Here is a 23,572-nt window from a genome sequence, read left to right as displayed (position 1 = left end):
CTTTTAAGGGGCTGCTTTTACTTTGTTCCTGATTTTGTTAATTTAGTTTAAGTGATTTTACTCAAAAGAACTACATCTTCTTAACCTTCCTAACCCTGCCATTGCATCTTGGTGCTTCCCCGACATCCACAGCAATGGTGGAGGCAGCCTGCTGACTGCTACACCCTGTCTGTGATTACCTTGGTGAGCTTCCTCTATAGGGCCGAGACCTGGAGGGCCCCGTCTGTGTTTGGGGTCCAGCTGTGTGGCAGTGGCTCCCTCCTCAGCCTGTGGAGCCGGAGCTGCTGAGGTCACAGCAAGAAGGGATTCAGTTGGGCCGGACACTCCTGGAGTCACCTGGGTAGGTGGGGCTGGAGTGTGCACCTGCTGATCCTCCTCCCTATGTGTTCCTGAGGGCCCCTGGTTGACTCTTTGAGGAGAAGAGGTAACTGGAGTAAGATCGATCTGCTCCACAACCCTCTCGCACCATCCTACCAGTGCTGACCTCGTTGCATTGACATGCCGGCACTGTCACCTCAGACTGAAGGGGAACAAACTCCCTTATCATGTTTTACAACTTGAGGACTGCAGTGGATATCCCTTCCTGATGTTCCTGAGCTTGCCTTTGCAGCTCCACCAACTGTGACATGACTGAGTCCAGAGGCTCATCATTTGACTCAGACTCGGCAAATTTCTGGTCTCCAGCAGTCCTCTGAGTGCCGGACACCAGGGAAGTCCCTGCCACTACCTGCTGTGGATCAGACAATGTGATACATTCACCAGGTTGTGATCCTAAGGTTACTCCAAAGATAGGCTCCACAAAGATGTATGTCTCTGCGCTGGAGGAGGGTGTGGGTGAGCGCTGCGATGGGTCTTCAATGAAGGGGCTTTCAGGTTCCTCTTCAGAGATTTCTTCAGGGCTTGATTGGAGCACCTGGGTCATGAACTCCATCAGCTGCTTCCTCAAACTATTTTTGTGACTAAGAGAGGGACATTAGATTCCCTTTAGGAATGGACCCTAGCCACAGGATCCAGCGAGAGTTGAACTCACGACCTCTGGTTTACGAGACCAGTGATCTGACCACTGAGCTATGGAGCCAATTGACAATGTGCCTGCGAAAGCAAGGAGAGATAATTAGTACATGGCAGGAGACTGCAGAACAGAACACATCACTCACAGCATGGTTGTCTGATGGATGTTGCACTGCTGGATCCTCACTTGGTAGAGCAGCACCAACCTCGCCTTCAGTACAATAACTGTTCAGATCCTCGCCAGTCAGCTGTATGGCTTTGATTTCAGGCACTCCTCCACCAGTCTGCGACCTCTCCCTCTTGTTGTGAACCAGCTTGTTCTGCATGAGTAGAGATGGAGAGAGTGTAAGCGGGATGCTTGTCAGGCCAGATGATAAGTATGCCTGGCCTGTGTGGGTGGTAAGTGGTCCCATGGATGGGATGGGGACAATGAAGGTGTGTGTGAGAGTGAATGGTGATGTCCCTTGAACTGGCAATGAGTGAGGGCCCTGTGGATGTGTGATGGGTTTGCGAGTTGAGAGTGATGAGAAGAGTGACTTACCCTGGCAGAACGGAGATCATTCATCCCCTTGTGGCACTGGGTGGTTGTCCTGTTTTGCAGAGCGTTGGTACTGACCACCGCTGCCACCGCCTCCCAAGCCAGACTGATGTTGCTGGCCCTCCTGCGGCAAAGCGAGGGTAGGGGATATCTCAGCGGGCCTCCATGGCATCCAAAAGGCACTTGAGGGATGCATCACTAAACTGGGGGCTGCAGTTTTCTTGCCTTTCGGGGTTATGTCTTCTGTTCAGCAGTCCTAGGCTGGAAGCGCTAAGAGGTGTGCGCACAGCTGCACTTTAAATATGGTGCCTGGTGTGAGGAAGTGGCGAGGTGACGGCGTGGCGGGCGAATGAGACCCTGCCCGCCATGTGTTTCTCGGGAATGCATGGTTAGTGAGGCGGGATTGGGGCAAAATGGTGTGAAAACTGCCATTGCGGCTGACTGGAAAAATGTTCTTTATCCCGGCCCCTGCAGCACTTAGTGCAAATCTGGGATGATTCTGGCCAGTGTCATTTCATTTAGAATAAAAAAGAGAAATATTAGATAAGCCGATCAAACACAAATTGGACAAAATCTTGGGTCCAGATGGATGGCATTCATGCATTTTAAAAGAATCAAGGGAAGAGAAAGCAGAGACATTACTACACTTATTTAATAATTCATTCAAAAAAGATGCAATGCTGTTCCTGTATTTAAGAGAGATAGAACATGTCCACGAAACTATAGACTTAACCTCAGTAGTAGGAAAACTTAAAGAGATCCCTACTAAAAGAGAAAATAGAAAGGATCTAGAATCCAGGGATACAATAATGAACAGTCAACATGGGCCAGGATTTTCACCTTGGCCGGCGGGCACCCGGCCTGAATGAGGGTAAAATGACCACAATGACATCAGGGCAGGTGTCCCGATGTCATCACGCACTCACGCAATATTTTGGTTGGTGGACTGGAGATACCCGCTGACAATTAAAATGCCTACTAAGGCCATTAACAGTGTAATTAAATGAAAGTTTTCCCTGCCTGTCCAACCTTCCAGTTGGCAGGCAGGCGAAAAGGCCAAGCGGCTGTTGCATTTTTTGCGAAGCTTCATCCACGGGCGGGATGAGGTTTCAATCCATCATTAAAAAAAATATAAAACATTGTCATATTAATTTCTAACGTGTCCCTGCTCATGTGACAAAGTCACACGAGGGGACACGCTTTATAACACCTTAAAATGCTTTATTTTAGTTTTTTATATCTTCATCTCCCCGAGGCAGCTCTGTGCCTCTGGAAGCCTTTCATCCCCGCACTTGTGCACATACGCGAACTTGTGCGCTCGCCCCTCCCCTCCACCCCCGTCCCCCACACAGGCAGTGCTGAGCACTGCCGTGTGCGTTTCACACTGGGAAGGCCTTAATTGGCTCACTGGCGTGGAATGACAGTTCAGCCCCCGATCGTGGGCGGAGCTCAGCTTCCCAACCGCTCCTGCCCACTTCCGCAGAGCCTGTCCCACAAGGTCAAAATTCTGCCCATGCATTTCAAAATGGAAAAATTACTTTGGCCAACCTCTTTGAATTCTTTGGTGCTGGTAACAGGACCAGAGAGGACAAGGGTATAATGGAATGAATTTAATGAGCTAAGTTGGGCGGTTTATGTGTGGCCAACAGGCTAAAACAGCTGAAACTGCCAATAAGTTGGGAAGCCAACAAGAACCCATCGACATTACCTTTAACCCAAACATGCTCTTCAATATACTGTAACCCTCATGGGAAAGGCAGGTCTGACATCTAGATATGTTAAATGTCCATTAACTGCAGTTTTAAGCCATGGTTCTGCCTTTAACTCTGTGAACATCAGTTTCTTGGGTTTCCTGGAACTCTCTCAGTAAAATAAGGTGAGAGGACAGCAGGAATTGACAGGGCTGAACAACTGGTAGGCAATAAAGATTTTCAATACTGAGATCTGACACCTGCTTCCTTGTCTAAGTGAAAGGCTTTTGCTCACTGGACTTGTTCTTAGAGTACATTTTCACTCCTATGAGATGATTCCTAACACTTTGGGGTCATTTCTCCTAGCTTGGAGCTTTTTGACTCAGATCTGCACTTCTCAGCTGTCAATCTTCAGTTCAGCACAGGAGCCACTTATGCAGCTCTAACTCAGACCTCAGATCAGGAACAAGGTGAACAGCAACTCCAACATGACCTGCAGTAACAGCAGCAGCAGGCTTCTCCTCACTCATCCCCTGTTCCACAGGACAGAGGGAATGGGTGCAAACTCCTGCTTCTAGGAAGCAAGGTAAACAGACAGAGAACAGGCTTCTTCGACATGACTGAGCAGTGCCTCAGGAGGCTCAAGCTTTCCCATCAGCTGGCCATTGTTGTTTCTGGCCTCCTGAAAGAAAGCCACCTGCCAGTGGTGTTCAACATCGCCCTGAATTCTTCACCTTCGATCCCTTCCAGAGTTGTGCTGGTGATATTTGGTGAATCTCACAATATGCTACTCACAAGTCATCTCACAAGTGACAGTTGCCACAATTTCACTCCACTACTGATGAAATCAGTCTTTACTGCTCTGGCTGGATTCCCACAGCTTCAGAGACTCATGGATGGGAAAATTAAACTGTCCCCAGGTCACCCATGAGGATTCTACAACCAAAAATATTTCCACTCCAACAAAGTTCAAGTGGTCACCATACTCTAGAAGATCATCATGCATTTGTGTGCAAGATAATCAGGGAGCTGCCATGATGCATTCATCTTGCGCCAGTCAGGTCTCCCACCGATATTCACACTACAAAGTAGGTTGGCAGGCCCCAGTGAGATCACAGGCTTACCTGGGTTTAGAGGTACCCAACGTTCTTCTTCCTCCTGGGCCTTCTGCAATATCACCAGTGGCCACCGGTCCTGTTGTGGCACAGAGTTGCTGGCCTCCAATTGGCTGGCTGCTCTGTGAGGTTAGACTTCCTCATGGAGATGGGCACAGGTCTCGCCTCAAACTGATTAAAGGGGCATTACCAGAAATGTAAATTCTTGAATTGGCTCATTAGATGAAGTCAGTTGCACCGGCAGAATTAACTCTGAGCCTTGAATTCAGAATAGACAGGGAGTCAAAGATTTACAGTTAATTATAAGTAACTTATCACTCCTCTTATCCTGTGGACCCAGTTATTGATGTCTTCCACGTCAGGATATGCGTTTGGCTCTCCCTCCTTGTGGCAGTGGGGAGGACTGGTGCAGTGTGTAGTGTCCCTGCCTCTGAGCCAGAAGCTGCAGATTCAAGTCACATCCCAGGACATGATGGCCAAGGAAGGTGTGTTTGTAGCATAGCCAAACAGGTTGAGTATCAACCTGCAAATCCTTCCAACACATGCAAATGGCAGGTGATAAGAGTGGAAGAGATTCCTGGTCAGCCATGTGATGGAAAGAAAGTTGAAGACTCTATCATCACTATCCTTAACTCATGTTGCCACAGCAGCTCAGCCTGAGTGATCTGTAACACACCATCACCACCAGTGACTGGATAGCTGCTTGTTTATCCTAAACTGGGAAATTTGTGTGGACTGATCAGAGAACAGGAAGACATCATCAGGGAGAAGGAGCTATTTTAGACTAGTTAAATTGTTACTGATTGTTGCTACCTGCTCTCTGTACAGGCCTGATTCTGGAAGATGTTCATTGCAACTATTGTCTCCAATACCTGTCAATGGAGACCATCATTATTTGAATTACCTGGAAAAACTCAGCTGGTCTGCAGCGTCGGCGGAGAAGAAAAGAGTTGACGTTTCGAGTCCTCATGACCCTTCGACAGAACTTGAGTGAGTCCAAGAAAGGGGTGAAATATAAGCTGGTTTAAGGTGTGTGGAGGGCGGGGGTGTTTGGGTGGGGGAGAGAGAGAGAAGTGGAGGGGGTTGGTGTGGTTGTAGGGACAAACAAGCAGTGATAGAAGCAGATCATCAAAAGATGTCATAGAAGCAGATCTGCTTCTATCACTGCTTGTTTGTCCCTACAACCACACCAACCCCCTCCACTTCTCTCTCTCTCCCCCCACCCAAACACCCCCGCCCTCCACACACCTTAAACCAGCTTATATTTCACCCCTTTCTTGGATTCATTCGAGTTCTGTCGAAGGGTCATGAGGACTCGAAACGTCAACTCTTTTCTTCTCCGCCGATGCTGCCAGACCAGCTGAGTTTTTCCAGGTAATTCTGTTTTTGTTTTGGATTTCCAGCATCCGCAGTTTTCTTGTTTTTACCATCATTATCTTCATGCTGAGAGATTGGAGGCCCATGGACTGTCTAACAACCTGTCCTCACCTGACATTCACATTCAATAACTTCCAACCAGGGTCACTGGTAGCATTTGGGAAGAGGAATTCATTTGTCATTTCCCTGGTCGAGAGCCAGTGAGGTAAATCCCAGTTCTCCAGTCTGCCTGGAATCAGTTGGTTCAGGATGGACCAGGAAACAATATTTAAAACAAGAACTTGCATTTATATAGTGCCTTTCACAATCTTAGGATATCCCAAAGCATTTTCCAGCTTTCCAGCCAATGAAGCGCTTTTGAAGTGTAATCAATGTTGCAATGAAAGAAACACTGCAGTCAATTTGCTCAAAGCAAGCTCCCAGAAACAACAATGATATAAATGACCAGATCATTTGATTTTGGTTCTGGTTGAGTTATAAACGTTGGCCCGGAGACTGGGGACAACTCATGCTCTTCTTTAAATAGCACTGTGGGATTCCTTACATTCACCCGAGAGGAGAGATTGGCCTTTGGTTTAACATCTCACCTTCACAGTGCAGCACTGCCTCTGTACTGCACCGTGATGTCAATGTAGATTATGTTCTCAGTCTCTAAAATGGAACTGGAACAGACAACCCTTTGATTCAGAGCAAGAGTGCTGCCACTGAGTCACAGCTGAAATCTTGAACCCTTGAATACTTTCTGGTTCATGCAACTCAGTGGCTTTCAGCAGCCGAGCCAAAGCTCTTTAAAAGGTATTGTAGGAGTTGGCAGCTTCTGATTACAACTTTCAGATTTCCACCCTCTCAAAGGCACTCAAAAACTCAGTAACACCCACACAAATATCAAATTGCAGAAATGACTCGTATATCTCACCATCAGCCTATGCCTTTCTATTTTAACTGAGACAGCCCCCAAAATTACACAAACAACAAATTAATTAGTTAGAAAAAACAGGGGGTGAGATGAGTATATTAAATATCATGGAGAAGATCAAAGAGAAAAGACTGTTGCTGACCTTCAAGTTGGCTCCTGCATTAAGTAATCAGTCCCACTTTTTCAGGCTCTCCTCCCAACATTGCTATGGCCAACCATCTCCAAGGATGTTAGTGTCGATTCTTTAGCTTACCCCTCTGCAGGAACCCAAACTTAGACAAAGGCTTCTTTTGAAAGGCAACATTATGACTGCTGTCCCATGCTTTTCCCTTTGCTTTTAATGCTGATTACACAATTGCATAAATCAGCATTGAAAGCAGCTGGGGAATATCTGCAGCTTGCAGCCCTGCGTTTAAAACAATTTTTTCTTTCTCTATTGACCATAGAACAAAAAGTGAAGCCTTGCACACATTACAAGTACATCACACTTCTCTGTGTCACACTGAAATATCTCTGTGTAAACCTAGTGTTGTGAATCTATCATAAAAACTGCCCAATTTCAATTTCCAATGGAAACAATGGAAATGAATTTATATTTAATTTATTGCCCATCCCTAGTTATCCTTGACAAGGTGGTGATGAGCTACCTTCTTGAACCATTGCAGACAATGTGCTATTAGGAAGGGAGCTCCATGAATAACCCGGTGATAAGAAGAAACAGCGATATATTTCCAATTCAGGATACCGGATGTCTTGGAGGGGGATTTGGAGGTGATGATGTTCCCTTGCACCTTCTGTCCTTGTGCTAATCCATTGTCTCACCCACTGCTAAATTTATCAGGCGCATTTTTCAATGTTTTTATGGCCGTTTAATATAAGCAGTCAGTCCTTTGGATATATTAATAAGGCACCTAACGCCGTGTTGAAGGTTCTCTGCATCAAATTGGGCTGCCTTCCATATGGCCAAACAAACATCTTCCACCAGAGTGCTCATCCCAGTTCACAATATGGCTATGGCTATCAGCCACTTTCAGCCTCCCCCCACCACAACCCATTGTTCCATCCTGGGGCTTAGCTGAGGGTCACTTCAGACCAGTGACCTTAAACAGAATTCTTTGGTTTGGCAAGCATCCTATGGTTCACACCAAATGTGTAGGTGAGGATCAATCCCTGGTGATCCTCAGGCCTCAGTATTTGGGTACAGGAATGATTCCCTGCGCCAATTCGACACTCTAAAACTGACCTGAAGGAATTTATATGTCAATATTGCCAGGCATATCCCTCAGTCTACCACTACCATCAAGCCAGGGGGTCACTCCTGGTTCAATGAAGCGTGTAGGAGGGTATGCCAGGAGCAACACCAGGCATACCTAAACATGAAGTGTCAGCCTGCTGAAGCTACAACACAGGACTACTTCTGTGCCAAACAGCATAAGCAGCAAATGATAGACAGAGCTAAGCGATCCCACAACCAATGGATCAGATCTAAGCTCTGCAGTCCTGCCACAACCAGTCGTGAATGGTGGTGGACAATTAAACAACTCACTGGGGGAGGAAGCTCCACAAGTATTCCCATCCTCAATGATGTGGAAGCACAGCACATCAGTGCAAAAGATAAGGCTGAAACATTCACAACAATATTCAGCTAGAAGTGCCGAGAGGATGATCCATCTCGGCCTCCTGCGGAGGTCCTCAGCATCACAGATGCCAGACTTCAGCCAATTCGATTCACTCCATTCAATATCATGAAACAGTTGAAGGCACTGGATACTACAAAGGCTATGGGCCCTGACGGTATTCCGGCAATAGTACTAAAGACTTGTCCTCCAGAACTTGCCGCCCCCCTAGCCAAGCTGTTCCAGTACAGCTAAAACACTGGCATCTAATTGGCAATGTGTAAGATTGCCCAAGTATGTCCTCTACACAAAAAGCAGGACAAATCCAACATGACCAATCACTGCCGCATCAATCCACTCTCGATCATCAGTAAAGTGCTATCAAGAAGCAGTTGCTTAGCAATGACCTGCCCACTGACGCTCAGTTTGGGTTCTGCTAGGGTCACTAAGCTCTTGGCCTCATTACAGCCTTGGCTCAAACATGGACAAAAGAGCTGAACTCCAGAGGTGAGGTGAGAGTAACTGCCCTTGACACCAAGGCAGCACTTGACCGAGTGTGGCATCAAGGAGCCCTAGCAAAATTGGAGCCAACAGTAATCAGGTGGAAAACTCTCCACTGGTTGGAGTCATACCTAACACAAAGGAAGATGGTTGTGGTTGTTGGGGGTCAACAATCTCAGTTCCAGGACATCTCTGCAGGAGTTCCTTATGGTAGTGTCCTAGGCCCAACCATCTTCAGCTACTTCATTAATGACCTTCCTTCCATCATAAGGTCGGAAGTGGGGATGTTCACTGATGATTGCACAATGTTCAGCACCATTCATGACTCCTCAGAAACTGATGCAGTCCACGTCCAAACGCAGCAAGACCTGGACAATATCCAGACTTGGGCTGACAGGTGACAAATAACATTCGCGCCACACAAATGTCAGGCAGTGGCTATCTCCAGCAAGAGAGAATCCAACCATCCCCCCTTGACATTCAATAGCATTATCATTGCTGAATTTCCCACTATTAACATCCTGGGGGTTACCATTCACCAGAAACTGAACTGGACTCGCCATATAAATACTGTGGCTACAAGAGCAAGTCAGAGGCTAGGAATCCTGTGACGAGTAACTCACGTCCTGACTCCCCAAAGCCTGTCCACCATCTATAAGGCACAAGTTCGGAGTGTGATGGAGTACTCTCCACTTGCCTGGATGAGTGCAGCTCCCACAACACTCAAGAAGCTAGACACCATCCAGGACAAAGCAGCTCATTTGATTGGCACCCATCTAAAAACATTCACTCCCTCCACCACCAACGCATAGTGGCAGCAGTGTGTACCATCTACAAGATGTAGTGCAGGAACCTGCTCTGCCATTGTGTTAAAAAGTAATTTGATCCATTCACTCTCTGTAAATTGATGAACAAATCCACAGGAGATTTGTAGCTTTACATTACTGAAGGGGCTTTGAGGGTACATCCAGAGCCTGTCAGCACATTCCAGTGCCCTATCTTAAAGTATTACTTTAATATTTAGTTGGTGCATTTTAAGCCAAATGTAATTGCACCTGAAGGAGTGACGGGTATATATTATCAGCATGAAGATAAAGTGATCAATCCACACGAATTAAGGTGCCTGGCAGACCCGAACAGGAGGAGTGCCTGGGTACAACCAGCCCAAAATCCTGCTTTCCAATAGAAATAGATCAGCAAGTGTCTGCAAAAATGCAGCAAGTGCTACTGCACTCATGTACAGGGACATTACTGTTTACATATTACATTTCCCTACATTACAACAGTGAGTACATGTCCAAAGTACAGCCCACACTGCGTATAATTGGTACACTGGTGTTGAAATGTCTTTCCCACTGGAGACAGTGAGCAGTTAAACTGAACAGGTAATTAACAAGCATATTTTTCGGAAAAACAGAGAACTCTCTGAACAACTGCCACCCCTAATTGGTAGCAGTCTCTCATCACAAGGTTATTTGCACTTTAATGAAGTGTGAACAGCTGACTGAACTCTTTGAAGGCCTGACTACAGCTGAAATCAGTAAAGCCATTTAACTTGATAAGCACAGGGTAAGTGCCTTCTGAAGTACCTGAGATAATCAGTGCTTAATACATTATAAGCAACACCTTTGTAACAGCATCATATGGTAATGAAAATGGTTTGTGCCATCAGCAGCTGCCCATGGTGAGTATGGAGGGTGTAAGAGATGGGGACCATCTCTTCATTGACTGTAATGCACCTTGGGAGGTCTTGAGGTTGTGAAAGGTGTTGTAAATATAAAGGGCTGGAGTTTACTGTAAGTAGCATAGCAAGAGTGCTGACCTCTGACTGCTAAGTAAATCTCACTGAGAGATCTAGCAATCTCTGTGGTGAGAATTTCCCCTCTCTGTGCAGTAATACTGTAACTGATTGCAGCATTCTTTATTGGGGATTCCCATCGTGGAGCTGGAGTGATGTCATTAAGGTGTCCAAGCAGCCAATCACGTTAAGGGATTTTCACAGATACACAAACAGGCAAGAAAAAGCAGTAAGATAGAATCACTTGTAAAAATGTTTGCAGAGGGTGATTTAAAGATTGGGTCATGCACATGGGGTGAAAGTAGATGCTAAAACATTCTGATAAAACTTCTTTTAAAAAAAATTGCTGTTAAAAATTTAGCTTAGAAAATCTACAACTTAATTATTTAAGAGAACTCCATCATTATATTATTTTTTCAGGGCTATTTCTGTTGTTCATCAAGTTTTATTAAATACAGCACTGTTTAAAAACCCAGTAATAACTGATTGAACAAGGTGTAATTTTTTGAGGGGTTTCTAACAGCAATGTGGGAATGGGAAAGTTGACATTTTCACTGATTGCCAAATCTGGGGACTGGCAGCAAAGCCTGTATTGGAGCTCTGAGTGACAGACCACAACTTCAGGATGTCCATATTCATCTGCTCATCCTGGCATCTTGAAGTTGCAGTCAGTTTCAGAGCTGTAATGACACCAAATTGCAACAGCTTTCCACTTGGCACCTTCAAAATTCAACCCAAGGTTTCCCTTTCTTACTTATCAGTAAGGTCACTGGTTCACATCCTTCACTGAAAAGCAAATAGAAACATGGAAAGTGATTCAGAGAAACATAGAATATAGAAGCAGGAATAGGTCATTCAATGCTTTGAGCCTGCTCTGCCATTCAATCTGATCATGGCTAATCCTCAATCTCAACGCCACACTCCCACTCTCTCCCCATAACCCTTAACACCTTTAGAATCCAGAAATCTGTTTCCTTCTTAAATATATTCAGTGACTTGGCCTCCACAGCCTTCTGTGGTAGAGAATTCCACAGGTTCACCACCCTCTGAGTGAAGAAGTTTCTCCTCATCTCACTCCTAAATGGCCTAGCCAATATCCTGAGACTGTGACCCCTTGTTCTAAGCTCCCCAAGGAGAGGAAGCATCATTCCTGTCAGAACTTTATACATTTCAACGAGATCCCCTCTCATTCCTCTAAACTCCAGTGAATACAGGCCTAGTCGGTCCAATCTCTACTCATATGACAATCCTGCCATCCCAGGAATCAGTCTGGTGAACCTTCGCTGCATTCCCTCTATATCCTTTCTTAGATAAGGAGGCCAAAATTGCACACAATACTTCAGGTATGGTCTCACCAAGGCCCTGTAGAGCTGCAATAAGGCATCCTTGCTCCTGTACTCAAGTCCTTTTGCAGTGAAGGTCAACATACTATTTGCCTTCTTAACTGCTTTTGCACCTGCATGCTTGCTTTCAGTGATTGGTGACAAGGACACCCAGATTCCTTTATGCACCAACATTTCCCAATCTATCACCATTTAAATAAGATTCTGCCATTCTGTTTTTCCTACCAACAGAGATAACTTCACACTTATCCATGTTATACTGCATCTGCCACGTATTTACTCACTCACTCAACTTGCCTAAATTGCCTTGAAGCATATTAACACCCTCCCCACCACTCACATGAAGTTTCGTGTCGTCAATGAACTTGGAAATTTTACGCTTGGTTCCCTCGTCCAAATCATTGATATAAATTGTAAATAGCTGGGACGCAAGCACTGATCCCGAGTCATCCCACTAGTCATCACCTGACACTCTGAAAAAGACCCAATTATTCCAACTCTGTTTCCTGTCTATTAAACAATTCTCAATCCATGCCAATATATTATCTCCAATCCCATGTGCTTTAATTTTAACTAACCTCTTATGTGGGACTTCAACAAGATCTTTCTGAAAATCCGAATACACCACATCCACTGGTTCTCCCTTAACTATCCTGCTAATAACATCCTGAAAAAAACTCCAGTAGGTTTGTCAAACATGATTTCCCTTTCATAAATCCATGTTGACTTTGTCTAATCCAATTGATCTTTAAGTGTTCTGTTATCACATCCTTTATGATAGATTCTAGCATTTTCCCTACTACTGATGTTAGGCTACCCGGTCTGTAATTCCCTGTTTTCTCTATCCCTCCTTTTTTAAATAATGGGGTTACATTTGCCACGCTCCAATTTGCTGGCACTGTTCTAGAATCTACAGAATTTTGGAAGATAACAACCAACGCATCCATTATTTCTATGGCCACCTCCTTTAGTACCCTGGGAGGTGGATTATCGGGCCCTTGGTATTTATCAGCTTTCAGTCCCATTAATTTCTCCAGCACTATTGTTTTAATAATACTTATTTCCTTCAATTCCTCCTTCTCGCTAGACTCTTGGTTCGCTAGCATTTCTGGAAAGTTACTTGTGTCTTCCTATGTGAAGACAGAACTAAAATAGTTGTTTACTTGCTCTGTCGTTATTTTGTTCCCTCTTATAAATTCTCCTGTTTCGGGCTATAAGGGATCTGCATTTGTCTTCGCTAATCTTTTTCCTTTTACATATTTATAGAAGTTTTTATAATCTGCTTTTATGTTCCTTGCAAGTTCACTCTCATACCGGTCCTAATACTCAGGCTTCCCAGAAGGAAAAAACAGTTCCGATCAGTATTCTTATTTCTCAGTTTTTAATGGTGTTGCATTTTAATGTATACAAGATCAGTTCAGACCAGTATTCTTATTTCCCAGTTTTTACTATTTTTTTCCTTCTGGGTTGCTGCTTCTTCTATAAACTTTATAGGACTCCTCTTTAGATCTAATACTATCCTTAATTTCTTTTGTTAGCCATGGTTGGGTCATTTTTCCTGTTGTGTTTTAAGGCCAGAAAAGAATGTATAACTGTTACAATGCATACATTCAGCCCTCAAATATTAGCCATTGTCTATCTACTATCATGCCATTTAATGAAGTTTCCCAATTTATCTTAATCAACTCATACCTCATATCTTCATTGTTTCCTTTGTTTAGATTTAGGACCCTAGTTTCATGCTGGACTACTTCACTTTCCATCCTAGTGAAAGATTCTATCATGTTATGGTCACTGTTCCCTAAAGGACATCGCACGACAAGATTATTAATCAACCCCTTCTCATTCCACAATACCAAATCTAGGATAGCCTGCTCCCTAGTTGGTTCCATCACATACTGGTCTAAAATGCCATCTCATACACACTCCAGGAATTCATCCGCCACAGTATTATTGCTAATTTGGTTTGCCCAATCTATATGTAGATAAAGTCACCCAAAATTACTGCAGCACTCTTGTTACATGCATCTCTAATTTCCTGTTTAATGCTGTCTCCTACCTTACCACTACTGTTTGGAGGCCTATAGATAACCCCCCACTAATGTTTTCCGCCATTTGTTGCTTCTTAGCTCCACCCAGACTGCTTCTACATCTAGATTTTCTGATCCAATATCATATCTCATTTTTGCACTGTTTTCATCCATAACTAAATATGCCACCTTTTCCTTCCTAAATATAGAGCACTTTTGGATATTCAGTTCCCAGCCTTGGTCACACTGCAGCCAAGTCTCCTTAATCGCATTCATATCTATTTGCATTGTTAATTCATCTATCTTATTGTGAACGCTCCATGCATTCAGATACATTGCCTTTAGAGTTGTCTTTTTAACATTTTTTAAGATATTTTCTTTATACTATGGCACTATTTCCTGCTAGCCCTTGTTTCCTCTGCCTTCCACTTTTGCTTTCTTCTTTTCTGTCTTTCATTCTTATTTTTGTTTCCCTATCTTGTTTAGGTTCCCATCCCCCTGACAATCTAGTTTAAACCATCCCCCACAGTACTAGCTAATACCCCTGTAAGGATAGTCATCCTGGTCCTGCTGGGCTGTAACCCATCCAGCTTGTACAGGTCCCATCTTCCCCAGAATCGGTGCCAATGCCTCAGGAATTTAAATCTCTCTCTCCGACATCATCTCTCCAGCCAAGTATTCATACTATTCCTGATCTCGCTAGCATGTGGCACTGGGAGTAATCCTAAGGTTACTACCTTTGAAGTCCTGCTTTTTAATTTATTTCCTAGCTCCCTATATTCTGCTTTCAGGACCTCATCACTCTTCTTACCTATGTCGTTGGTACCGAAATGGACCACAACCTCTGGCTGTTCACCCTCCCCTTCAAAATGTCTTGCAGTCACTGACATCATTGACCCTGGCACCAGGGAGACAACATGGCATCCTGGTGTCACATCTGCGGCCGTAGAAGTGTCTACCTATTCCCCTTACGACAGAATCCCCTATCATTATTGCTCTCCTACTCTTTTTTCTCCCCCTGACTGTGCAGCTGAGCCACTTGTGGTGCCACAGACTTGGCTCTTGCTGCATTCCCCTAAGAAACCATCTAGCCCAGCAATATCCAAAATGGAAAATCTGTTAGAGAGGGAGATGGACCCAGGGGGCTCCTGCACTACCTGCCTAGTGCTTCTACTCTGACTGGTGGTCACCCATTCCGTTTCTGCCTGTGCACTCTTTACCTGCAGTGTGGCCGTCTCACTGTATCTGCTGTTTACAAAGATCTCAGTCTTGTGGATGCTTCACAGTGACCTCAGCCGCAGTTCCAACTCTGAAACGTGGAGTTCGAGTAGCTGCAAATGGAGACACTTCCTGTGCATGTGGTTTCCCTGGAAGTGTCCCTGAATTCTCACATCACCTAGGAGGAGCATTCTACATGGTCAAGCTGCCTTGCCATGACTTACCCTTAAATTATTTCCTTTACTTTTATTTCCTCTAGTTTAAGACAGAAAAGATACTCACCAGGTCCTACCTACCAAGGCTGTCACTCTTTTTACTGAGGAAAGGTAGAAAATGAAAGGATCCCTCCTTCTCTCTTCTCTGAACTCCCTCCCTCACCAAACTCTAACTTAAGCACCCTATTGCAGCCCAAAGCAGCACACCAGGGCAGACAAAGCAGCACTATAGATGGATTGCTTTAATGCTGTTTGAATCTAGCTTCTGAAACCCTGTTTAAGCCAGTTAACTAATTAATGAGTTGCAGCTGCAAGCAGAGCCTGTATAACCTCTGTTTTAAAGTTGGACTAAAACATACCTTCTCCCAACCCAAAGAGCAACTTTTAGCTAGTTGCTAAATTAAAGAAAGATTAGACTTTAGATAAAAATTAACTTAAAAGGTCCTTTCTTGCCAAACTCCAACTTAAACACTCTAATGCAGCCCAAAGAAGCACTCCAGTGCAGACCTTATTATCAGAGTAATTCCAAGAACCCATGTAAAATAAAGCAGTTTGCCACTGACCCGGCTTATGGGCATTGTAATTATTGTGTGCATTTGTGCAGCTATCTTGCAACAACAGTTAGAGCAAATTACAGTTGGAGTTTGTTGAAAGATTGGAAGTGTGATCACACTGGTGACTCAAGGTCTGATATGACTGGATTTTTAAGTATCATTCTCACCCATTCTCTACCCCAGCCTTCTGAGCTGTAAACTTTCTGATTCTATGAGAAGAATAAATTAATAATTTCTAGTGAAATTTTGGGATCAGACTTAACACATTCATAACACAGAAGAGGACTTGCATTTACATCGCACCTTTCATGACTTCAGGACATTCCAAAGTAGTTTACAGCCAATTACATACCATTGAAGTTCAGTCACCGTTGTAATGTAGGAAAGTGGCAACCAATTTGCACACACTAAGGTCTCGGGTTGGGAACCAGCTAATCTGTTTTGGTGATGTTGGGTTGAGGGATAAATATTGGTCAGGACACCAGGGCCAGAATTTTTAGGCCATCAGGCGGGCACATACCCAATCTGAACAAGTGTAAAATGACGCACGATGACATTGGCCGAGAGTTCCACATCATCAAGCACTCGTGCAATATTTCACTCAGTGGGTGCGCGCGGGAGTCGACAATTAAAAGGCCTATTAAGGCTATTAAAGTAATAATTGAATTAAATTTTTCACTGCCCGTCCAACCTTACTGGTTGGCAGACAGGTGATAAGGCCAAGCGGCCTTTGGATTTTTTAGGAAACGTCATCCACGGTTGAGATGAGGTTTCCAACAGCAATTAAAAGTTAAATTAAAATTTTAACAATTCATTAATAACATGTCCCTGCTCATGTGACAGTCACATGAGGGGACATGTTATGTAACATTACAAAGTTCTTTATTTTTAATTTTTAAAATCTTCATCTCCCTGAGGCAGCTCTGTGTCTCAGGGAGCTTTTCCTGCGTACAGTTCCCCGCTCACCCTCCTCACCCCTGATACAGGCAGCACTGAGCTGCCGCACGTGTTTCATGCTGGGATGGCTTTAGTTCACCAGCCAGCATGAAATCGTGCTCGGGCCCCGATCATGGACTGCGGTCGGCTTCCCGGCGGCTTCTCACCTGCTCCCCGCTGAGCACACCTGGTGAGGGCAAAATCCTGGCCCAGGAGAACTCACCAGTGTACTGAATTAATAATTAATAATAAATTAATAGGATTACCCTATTCATTGCTTTAAGGACTCAATAATATCTGTGAGAATCATTCTCAGTCTTAGATCCTCCATATACGTTTGATCAGATATCCAGCATTTCAATATGTCTGTCCTCAATGATCAATTTATGTCTACACTGGAGTAATCGCTGTGTCAGTTGCTGAGGGTAATATTTTGTGTCAGAGATATAATTGGAACACAGTGCTGGCTCCAGGGTGAAGTGTTACTGCTAAATTAGTTCATTGGCAACATTGGATCGTGCAAACTAAAGTGTGAAGTCTGTTTACCAAGCTAAGATGTACAGTCAGTTTACCAGCCTACAATGCAATGTTGGTCTAGCAACCTAGATATTCAGTCAGTTAACCTACATAAGATGTGCAGTCAGTATACCAACTTATGGAGAGACAGTGGTAGTGGTAATGTCACTGGACTAGTGATCTAGGGATATGAGTTCAAATCTCACCATGACAGCTGGTGGAATTTAAATTCAATTCAATTAAAGTATATCAATTAATCTGAAATTGAAAACTAGTCTCACTAATGGTGGCCATAATGTCTTCACTAATGTCTTCATTCCTATCCGTTTGATCACTGCTGCATTTAGTCATTGGGGAAAAGCCTGATTGAACTTGGTTGTGGTGCCCTCTGTGATCAAAAAGCCAAGATTTAAAGTTTGTAAGTTTCCTTTAAACTTTGTTCTTGGTTTTACAGCTGACCTGAATTAGGGGCTGTGCCTGATTTATCCCAATTTTGTTGATTTGGTTTTCATTTAAAAGATTATCAAAAAGCCAATTGATATGAGCTAAGCTCACACACTTAGAGTGGTCAGCAGAATAAAGTGCAAGATTTCCTAAGATGCTGGGTCCAAGGCCTACTCCAAGACATTGAGCACAAAAATCCAGGCTAACAATTCAGAGCAGTGCTGAGGGAGTGCTACCCTGCCTGAGAAGTTTTCTTTCAGAGGCAAAATTAGACTAAGGCCTGAACACCTTTTTGGATAGAAATAGAAAATCACATCAAAGAATATTACGGTGCAGAAGGAGGCAATTCGGTCCAGTGTGTCTGCACCAGCTCTCCAAATGAGCATTATGACTTTATGCCAATCTCCTGCCTTTTCCCCACACCTTTGCACATTGTTTCTATTCAAATAACCATCTAATGCCCTCTTGAATGTCTCCAATGAACCTGCCTCGACCTTACTTCCAGGCAGTGCATTCCAGGCCCGAACCACTTGCTGTGTGAAAAAGTTTTTTCTCACATCACATTTGCTTCATTTGCAAATCACTTTAAATCTGAGCCCTCTCATTCTCGATCCTTTTATAAGTGAATACAGTTTCTCCCTATCTACTCAATCTAACCCCCTCATGATTTTGGACATGTCTATCAAATCTCCCTTCGTGTTTTCCTTTCCCAGGAGAACTGTGAACTGTCCCACTTCTCCATAACTGAAGTTTCTCATCCCTGCAACCATTCTTGTAAACCGCTTCTCTCCAAAGCGTTCACATCCTTCCTATAGTGTGGCGCCCAGATGCGATATGATTATTCAAAGTAGAGCAGGACAGTTATTGACCAACAATTATCCCTTAACTAACATCACTGGAACAAATTACCGGGTCAGTTACCTTGTGAATGATTATGAGATTTTTCCCCATATGAATTAGCTGTTGTGTTTATCTACATTACCACAGTGACTGTAACTGGATTTTCAAGCCAAGATCAAGAACTCGATGCCTGGATAGTTTCTGCATGCTGACCGCATACCATTTTCAAATATAAAACTCCGAACTGGGGCCCAGGGCACCGGGAACAATCTGGAGCTGGGACGTGGATCTGAAGGACCCTTTGAAAATGTAGCCATGGCTAGGCTTGCCCAACACTGAGGCCATGTCGCTGACCAGGCCGGTGCTGGCATGGGCAGGCATTCACCAGTGGCACCAAGGTTTTCTGTTGCCCATCTTGAGGGATTGTGGAGGCAATCGCCAAGGAGTGACACATTCATTTCCTTGTGTCCGACAGAAAAGGACTTGGATGGAGGTCACCAAGGAGGCTAGTCAGGCAAGCAGAATCACACAGAGGATGTGGGTCCAGTGTCGCAAGATTCAATGACTGTTAAGATCTGGGAAGGTGAATGCCAAACAACACAGGTGTAAAAGGTCTCTAATTCTGAACAGCAACATACACATGAGCTGAGCAGACTGAGTATCCATAGCTCTCCCTTACATTGTCAAAGCAAGTGGCCTGTTGTATCACTGAGACATCAACAACCCTCACAAATGGGGTGCAATGAGAAAGGGGCATCACTGGGGAGTGCAGAAGCAAGAAGACCCCTACATTGATGGTTGAGGCTGAAATGCTCAACTCATTTAAAAGGTACCTGGATCTGCATCTGAAGCTCTGTAACCTGCAAGGCTATGGACCAGCATAAGATTAAAAATGAGCAGCTAGTTTTTTTTTTCTTATTTAGATTGGCACAGGCACAATGAGCTGAATGGCCTCTTTCTGTACTGTAACTTTTCTATGGTTCTAGGAATAGTGCACTAACATGCACAGAAAAATCTGCAGCATTGACTGATTAGTGTCACTGATGGTGCAGAGATGTGAAAAATGGATGCCAACTGAGTGCCAGCTGGTGGCTTTACCTTGCATGCAAGGGTTGAAGCAGTTGAAGATGCTGCTGAAGGGTGCCAACCCTCAGAGTGTACCTCACTTCCTTGGTCCCTGTGACTCAGGAACCATCCCTGCTGCAAGGCCCTGTGCCAGAGACTGCCACTGCTCAACAGCCTTTGGAGAAGTCCCCATGGAAGCCACAGGCAGCTCAGCCAAATGCAGATCAGCCGATAAGGCAGGCCACCTCTATCTCATCCTCAGCCACAGGCAAGCACCTTGTAGAAGTGGGGATGACTGGAAGGAGCCATGCAGTTATTCGCATTTGCTGGGTCACCTGGGTGATGTTCTCTCTGTTTTGTCATTAATTAATCTTGTTCTAATGGTCATTTTTGATGATTCCATCAGACTTGTGTGTTTTTTAAATTTTTGACAAAAGTCAAATGAAGGTTAAGGGGGCTAGGGGGGCAATCAGCCAGGTTTGGTGCAGTTGCATAGTCTGTGATGTCAGACAATGATGGTGATGGAGATCCCATTCTCAATGTCCTTTGGTGTCAATGGGATTATTAAGATCTGCGTGCTTGCTGGACAACTCGCTCTGATGGAAGGTAAGTTGTAGTGTGATTGGTCTGCGAGCTGCTCAAGTGAAGCATTGTTGAATCAGTGTGGCCCTTCAGCCAGGCTAGCCTGCCAATCGCCAGGAGGCGTGGGCCAGCTTCAGCAGGCTTCCTCCAGTACATGGGCACTGAGCTCTCTGGCAGCACCATCTTTGTCCTCATGTCCTTTTTCTTCATCCTCCTCCTTATCCTCCTTCAAGGAAGAATGGCATTGCAGGTCCTCCTGACTCAGCTCTGGACCTCTTTTTATTGTCAGGTTATGCAGCCACACAGCCAACGATGACAATACGAGACACTCTGCTCAGTCAAGGCAATGAAAGCGTACCTTCAAGATGCCAATGGTCTGTTCAATGCAGGTTCGTGATGAGAAATGGCTCTGGTTGTAGCGTTTCTCTCCATTCATGTCTGGGTACCAGATAGGCATCAGGTGCCACCTCTTTATAGGATAACATCTACAGCCATTCACAGGGTCTGGACATTGGCCTGAAGGGGTACAGCACCTGGGACTCCCCCACGATAAAGGAATCATGACAGCCACCTGGGAACTCAGCACTGACCTTCAAGATGCACTTCCTGTGGTCACAGAGCAGCTGGACATTCAGTGGATGTTAGCCTTTCTTGTTCAGGAATCTGGCTGGCTGTTCTGTTGAAGCCTTGAAAGCTGCGTGGGTATAATTGACCCCACTGAACCTGAGGGAATCCATTGATGGCAGAAAAGCCCAATGATCTCTGTGCTTGCACCAGCCCATCTGTCTCACAATGGATGTATTTCCCTCACCCTCCAGTTCATCCGTGACCTGCCTGATGGCAGGATGAACTGCTGACTACAAGATGCTACCCAGATCCAGAACTAATTCCTGCAAAGACCCAGGAGCATTAAATTGAAGGCGGTGACTATTCCAGATAGGGGACCGGCATGGCGGCAAGACATAGCAGCTCATTGTGGACAGGAGGATAAATGTCCGACACTAACTCCCTAGCGTGGTGCAGTCTCCTCCAGCACTGCATTGTTATTTGCATATAACTGATTCTTGGTCAGTACGCCGGTGTCTTGGGGACACCCTCTTCCCCTTGCAGCCCGTCTCTAAGCTCCCCTAGATGTGGCTGCTGAAGCTCCTCCGCACGACTCTGTTCAACGTCAGAATAACATGTTCCTATTCTCTTGGCTGGTGCTTGTCTGCTCACCACGGCTTCCTCTACCAACTTCTGCTGCCCAAGTGTTGCCAGGAACCTGATGCCCCTCTCAGGAATCCAACCTTCCACTGTTGACAAATTACCTCTTATTACCAGTGATGCCAACTCCGTGCCACTGGTTATGCAGCTGAGGTTTATTCTCCCTCTCTTAACTGAATTGACCAGTGAACCCATTGTCCTCATGACTCTCAGTTCACACCAGCTGCACCCTGGCATGTCCCAGACACTGCATGGTCCCTGGGTCTGTCAATTGAAAATTCAAAACTGCACCTCTGAGACCTGTTAATGAGATCATCAATGAACTCTCAATGAGGACTTAATTGGAGGTTTCAAATGCTCCCCCCACCAGCCCTCCCTGTAAAAATCAGATCATATCCCGTATCCAGTGCCACCCTCACTGAATGTGATATTCAAATCACAGTGGCAATTGTTCCTGCCCCCACCAGCAACTGAAAATCCAGCCTTCAAAATCCATGCTTCAAAATTATTTCATTAGATCTGAAGCACTTTTGAGTGTTCTGAGAACAATAAAGGTCTGATAGAAATGTTAGTAATTTTCCCCTGCAACAATTTCCATCAATTATCCAAACTCGGACCCAATTCCCACAGCAACAATTGTGAATTTGCTGCATGCAAGAAAGATTGTTGACTTGAAATCCTTTCATGTATGGAAAGAATAGCAGCTGAAGCCAACAAGTCCTTCAGCAATCAAGAGCTGACAGAAGTTTTAACAGCCACCTATTATTATTGGGTGAGGGCCCTAGATGAAAGGTAGCTTCCTTTTTATGAAAAAAAAACATCAAATATGAGCAGTTGAAAAAGCCAGTGGGAGTCACCAGGCTCAAACAGCATTTTAAGTGTCTAGAAACATGATGGAGTTGAGCATTGAAGCAGCATGTGATGCAGGTTGCTCTTTCCCTTTTCCATTGCTCCAGAGATGATCCAAAGCCTTGTGCTTTGTTGTGTTAAGCAGCTCAGTGAAACTATACATATACATCACTGCAAAGAAAACACAAAGAAAGGGACATGGTCTCCAAAGGCTCAGAAATATTATTCAGCAAATGTAATACATGAAGTCCTAGGCTTGATCACTGACCCGTGCCACGTTAGCTGACCTCTATCAGTGTCACTGTACAGGCATTACACTTTGGGCTGAATTTCCACTCCCGATTTGAGAGCTCAGAGCCAGAATAAATCCTGACTCTGCAAACCTAACGAGAGAAAGTGCCCCGGATAGTCAGTGTGAAAGGCCCACCTCAGTGATCTGTAACTTTATCCAAGCTCTAAAAAAAAAAACAAAAAACAGGCCTCACTCTTCACACCCACTCACTCCCCACATGTTCCCGATGTCCCAGCCATACCAACTCATACACCCTCTAAACTCCCATGACCCCTTACACTCTCCATATCAATCTATGCCCCTCTATCCACACCAATGGCTCCTTAGAGCTCCTATGCCAACTTAGTGCTAATGCCTTTTTCCCTTACAAGCTTTATGACAACTTCCTGAGTATCTACCATGAGCAAACCTCAGGAGCCATCCTGAGATGAAATAAAATAAAGCTCTATGGCCGGGTTTTTCCAGCACCACCACACACCCCCCCCCCAACCACCACCACCCCCACTCCCCTGCCTCCAACCCTGCCACCGCCACCCCCCCCCCCACCCCCCCACCCCACCCCACCCCTCGCTGTGAGATCCCAGGCGATGGGGCCGGCGAGCCATTGAAATCCCCATTCACATCGGTGGGACCAGAAGATCCCGCCGGCCTGAGAGGCAGGAAAATTCTGACCTAAGCGTCTATTGATGACTTTAGTCTTTAAAAAAAATTCCCATTCATAAAAACCTATTCAATACATTTAAATTCATTCAAGCCCATAATCTGATAAAAACAAATATTTCTTTCCAAGTAGTTAATCCTGAATGAAAACAAACATTTGTATTCATAACTTCACATCAAAGATTTATAACTACTTGGTGCTGTCAATCAAGTTGTGAACTTACAGCCCCCCACAACTGTGATAATAGGTTGCAGAATC

At 44.7% G+C, this 23,572-nt stretch overlaps 1 non-coding gene across 1 annotated transcript; it reads right to left on the bottom strand.

The window, feature by feature from the left end:
• Positions 1-1,005: 1,005 nt before the first annotated feature.
• Positions 1,006-1,078, bottom strand: trnat-cgu. Its single transcript has one exon. It is a non-coding gene; the product is annotated as a tRNA-Thr (tRNA).
• Positions 1,079-23,572: the final 22,494 nt, after the last annotated feature.

Source organism: Carcharodon carcharias, chromosome 19 (assembly GCF_017639515.1).
Source record: "Carcharodon carcharias isolate sCarCar2 chromosome 19, sCarCar2.pri, whole genome shotgun sequence".
Classification (NCBI taxonomy): Eukaryota; Metazoa; Chordata; class Chondrichthyes; order Lamniformes; family Lamnidae; genus Carcharodon; species Carcharodon carcharias.
The sequence above is the reverse complement of the archived record's forward strand: the minus strand, read 5'-3'. Positions and strand labels throughout refer to the sequence as shown.